The sequence below is a fragment of the Candoia aspera genome, chromosome 10 (genome assembly GCF_035149785.1).
Source record: "Candoia aspera isolate rCanAsp1 chromosome 10, rCanAsp1.hap2, whole genome shotgun sequence".
NCBI lineage: Eukaryota > Metazoa > Chordata > Lepidosauria > Squamata > Boidae > Candoia > Candoia aspera.
Window position 1 is genome coordinate 2,242,335 of NC_086162.1, and position 4,643 is coordinate 2,246,977.

At 40.5% G+C, this 4,643-nt stretch overlaps 1 long non-coding RNA gene across 1 annotated transcript; it reads right to left on the bottom strand.

Moving 5' to 3' along the window:
* Positions 1–3,261: 3,261 nt before the first annotated feature.
* On the bottom strand, positions 3,262–3,854 carry LOC134503295 (uncharacterized). The gene is made up of 2 exons (XR_010068528.1): positions 3,778–3,854; positions 3,262–3,385 (listed from the first exon to the last, which is right to left on the bottom strand). It is a non-coding gene; the product is annotated as an uncharacterized LOC134503295 (long non-coding RNA).
* Between the last annotated feature and the right edge of the window lie 789 nt (positions 3,855–4,643).

Genomic DNA, 4,643 nt, shown 5'->3' on the forward strand with positions numbered 1-4,643 from the left:
AATGTTACTGGTCATTAGCTGAGCGCTCACCCCAATCCAAACCATTCTGGGCTTGGTCCCCGCCAGCCCTGAGCCTCAGTAAGGTAAGGGACTGCCTCCAACTGCCCCCCACCTATCTCCCCCCATCTCTGCCCTTTTGGCCACCCTGCACTCTGCCTTGCAGGGTGGCAAGCAGCCACAGAACCACATGGCTCTGGGGCTGCTTACCTAGCCCCGGGAAGCTGCAGCCACCCCAGGCAAGTCTCAGCCGCAGTTGCCCTCGCCCCCTGCTCTCCACCCCCCACACCTCACCCTGCTCCTGCTGCTGGTGAGGCGTGCCTGGCCTGGTGGTTTGGCCGTGCCAGGCCAGGCTTCGACTATGAAAAAGAAAAAAGAATGCTAAAGGCAGCCCCTCAATGGCAGGCAGCATGACAAAATGCCCCTTTTTCCCTTGCTCCTGGGCGGGATTGGGGTTGGCTTCTCACAGTCCTTGTGGTCAAAAGGATAAAGGGGGTCAAGGAGATGCTTCTGGAGCTTCCTCTCCAATGTAGCCCTCTCTCTAGTGAGACTTAAGTGCAGCTATTGGTGACTGAAGTTTCACCATTTCACATAGTGCCTGTGTGCCCGTTGCTCAAGGCATGGATAAGAACGTTCTGCTTCTTTCTTTTCTGCTCCATTTGCTGACAATCAAGCAGCTCCACTGACCTAGAAGGAGCCACAGTTCCTTCCTTCACAGCAAGGCCATTAACAACTGCGGTGAGAACTTCTGCTCCCGCTTCACATGTTTTTTTTTCCTTTTTCAACAAATAAGATGAAGTGACATTCATTGCCACTCCCCACTGCAGTGACCCTCCTTGAAGAAGGACTCCCACCGCCATCATTAGCTGGCTGGGTGAGAAATGATTTGTATCAAATGTACCCCTACTGAGAACCTGGCAGATTCCAAGCTGGCAGAGGGAGGCACAACTGTTCCTCCTCTCTGAAGCCATCAGTGGACAGCTAGGACCACTGAATGGAGCAGAGCTTAACACAGCAAAAGATGTGCATAGAAAAAGAATATTATCTAAAATAGCATTAATGAGCATGTTAGAGAAATACAGGTTATTGATCTTACACACTGAGCCCACCCAAGCATAAAGAATTACACACTTAGACTAAGTAGGTTCAAAAGTAAGTAAAAATAAGTCTTACTGATTTATTTGGTCCAGTTACATCCATTTCAGTAGAAAAATGGTGGTTCTTTCTTTCCCTAAACTGAATTGACCCTCAGCCCTCATTGCTGCTGAAGGCTGCATGGAGAAAGGGGGAGCCTCCTGAATTCTAGGCCCACCGCATGGCCCAAGAGAAATGGAAGGAGCCGCAGCCGCATGCTCCCTTCCAGAAGGGTGAAGGAGGAAGAGATGAGGAATGTGGGAGGGGCAACAAACAGCTTCCTCCAGAAGCGCATAGAGAATTTGCATCCTAGAACAAACTCATCCGCATGCTAATGAGGAATGCTGATTTGCTGGGACCACCAACACTCCTCAGCCAACAGATGCTACTCAAAGCCCACAATGTAAGCTCAATCCACTGCATGCTTCATGCCAGAGCTGAGGAACATGTTACAGGGGATCCTGCTATTGTTGGGGAAGCATCCACAGCTGGGGTTCCTAAACACCAAATGGAGGGAGGGTCTGACTCATTCCCAGTTTGGCTTCCAGATTTAATACTGGGAAGCCATCACAACATGTCAGGCAGGTGTCTGTGGATAGACAAAGGATGAGACTGTTTCCATAGTAACCCTTCAGTCTGGAATTATCAATTGGAGGTCCTATCCAGCCATCATACTTAGTAGCCATTAATTTGCTGGAGCCTCTTTCAAAATGACCGCATTTTGTAGCAGCATCTTTGTAGCAGCAAATTCCAGCAATGAACTGGATAACCCTACATTTAAATATAATGAGAATGGAGAAAAATTCTCCCTAACTACTACTTCCATGTCATGCATAGTTTTGTTTTTTATATATGTATATATAATTTTTATTAAAGATTTTCACATAAGTAAAAGGTAAACATAAAATTATACAAAGTGAAATTAAGAAAAAAGAAAGAAAGATATAAGAATAAGTAGACAAGACAGTGCAGGTAGAAAAGAAAAACGATATATAAAGAAGCAGCTTCTGATCTTCTTTACAGCAGTTACAAACAAATTCATTCTCTCTCCTCCCTCTTTAAAGTTACAATATGGTTCTCTTCTTCCCATATTCTATCCTTTTTAATCAGCAAACCCATAAATCACCAATTCATTTTTTTTTCATTCTCAGCAAAAAGTCTGTAAGAGGCTTCCAGTCTTTACTAAGGTACTTGTTGTCTTATCCCTGATCAAACAGGTCAATTTCACCATTTCCACAAGTTTCGCCATCTTGATGATCCACTCCTCCATCGTGGGTATTTCAGTATTTTTCCATCTTTTTGCATATAATAGTCTTGCTGCAGTTACCATATACAAAATCAGTCTTCCACAAGTCTTATCTAATTGGCTATCCATAAATCCCAATAAGAAAAGTTCTGATTTCATCTGAATATTGGTCTTTAACATTCTTTGTATCATTGTATGTATTTGTATTCAATAGTTTTTTACTTAGACTACCATGCATGGTAAAATGTCCCTTCATGTTTTTCACATTTCTAACACTGATTAGAAGTACCTTTATACATCTTTGATAATTCATCTGGAGTCATGTACCAACAGTACATCATTTTATAGAAGTTCTCTCTTAAATTGTAACACAATGTGAATTTGTCCTTTTATCCATATCCTCTCACATTGGTCCATCTGCATGTTATAACCAAAATTCTTAGCCCATTTTATCATGCACTCTTTAACTTGTTCTTCTTCAGTTTCAAATCTCTGCAAAAGTTTATACATTTTAGCAACAACATATTCATCATTTGTACATACTGTAATTCAGTTTCAAATTCCATCTTATATTATTCAGTACCAATTACCTTTTTATCTATATTAAATCACTCTCTTAATTGTGCATATGAAAACCATTGAAAACTAAATCCCTCTGCAGTCAATTGTTCTCTTGACTGCATCTTGACTTCTCCATCTCATGCCTTAGCTCATCATCCAGATAACTCATACTGTGATCAGAGAAACCAAATATTTCCTGTTGACACCATTTGCATAGCCAGTCATTCACCTGCAATAGTCTTCTTTCTTATTCTAATCCTCTCTCACTGACCAGAAGCATGGATGAGAATGCCATATTGAGCCCCACATTTTTCATCTTACTTTGAAGTCATTGGTGACACAGCTGCAGTTCTTGGTGGTATCTGTTGCCTCCATGTAGATGAAAGGTAAGGAATATCCATCAGTGGGCTTGTTGAGACTTGCTCCATCACATCCTTGATTTGTGTTCTGGGGAGAAAAGATACTTCACGAGCCAGTGGATTTAGCCAGCATTACTATTGCCTAACTACCCTGCCAAGTGCCTCACATCATTCCTATTAATCATACTTGGTATTGCAGTTTGGTAACAACTGAACATCCAACATCCTAAAAGAAGACTTTATGCATGGATATCATTGGATGGGCATAATCAAAATCAAATTAAAGATACTCTGCAAGTAAAGATGGAGAATCTCTAATTTGGTTAAGACCAGCTCAGATCATGAACTTCTGCTTGCAAAATTTAAGTCATAACTAAAGAAACAAAATAAAATCACCAGACTAACAAGAGATGATCTTATCAATATTCCATATTGTTATGCAGTGAGGATTTAGTGGATTAGATTTGCTAAATAGGATACCTGAAGAATTCTGGACTCAGATTTGTGACATTATTAAAGAAGAAGCAAACAAAGATATCCTAAAATGCACAAAGCAAAAGAAGGTTAAATAACAGACATGATACATTCAAAAACAGTTGATGTAAATTGGAAGGGAAGAGAGAAAAAAAGTGTCCAACTAAACACAGAGTTCCAGAAATGAGCAAGAAGAGACAAGGAGTTATATCTAAATAAGCAATACAAAGATACTTAGGATAACAATCAAATGGGTAGGACAAGGGACTTATTTAAGAAAATTACAAAAATCAAGGGTATCATTTATTTATTTCTGCAATTTATATACTGCTTGATTCCAAAAATCAATCCAAATCAATCCAGAGCTCTCACTCAAGACAGAAATGACCAGGTTCAAATTATCATACTTTTGACACATTATGGAAAGATGTAGCTCCCTTGAGAAGTCTATGATGCTGAGAAAGGTGGAAAGAAAGAGAAGATCACCAGCAGTAAGGTGGATGGACTCATTTACAACAGCAGTAGGTGCACCACTGAAGGGTCAGGTTGGGGACAGATCATCCTAGAGAAGGTCTATCTTATGTGGTCACTAAGATTTAACACCAACTTGATAATACATAATCAGTCTTCTAGAAGGTATTAATCTTCCCTTAACTGACACCTTCTAAAATGTTTGGGACTGAAGTTACAGAAATAAATGGCTAAGAGCATCTTTTATCAGATAGAGTATTGACATGTCTGAACGTCAGTGTTGGAGAGGACTCCTAAGAATACCACGGATAGCCAAGAAAACAATTCAATCATCAAACAAGGCACAAATGACTAGGCTCAAATTATTATGCTTAAACACATTATGTGAAGATATAGCTCTC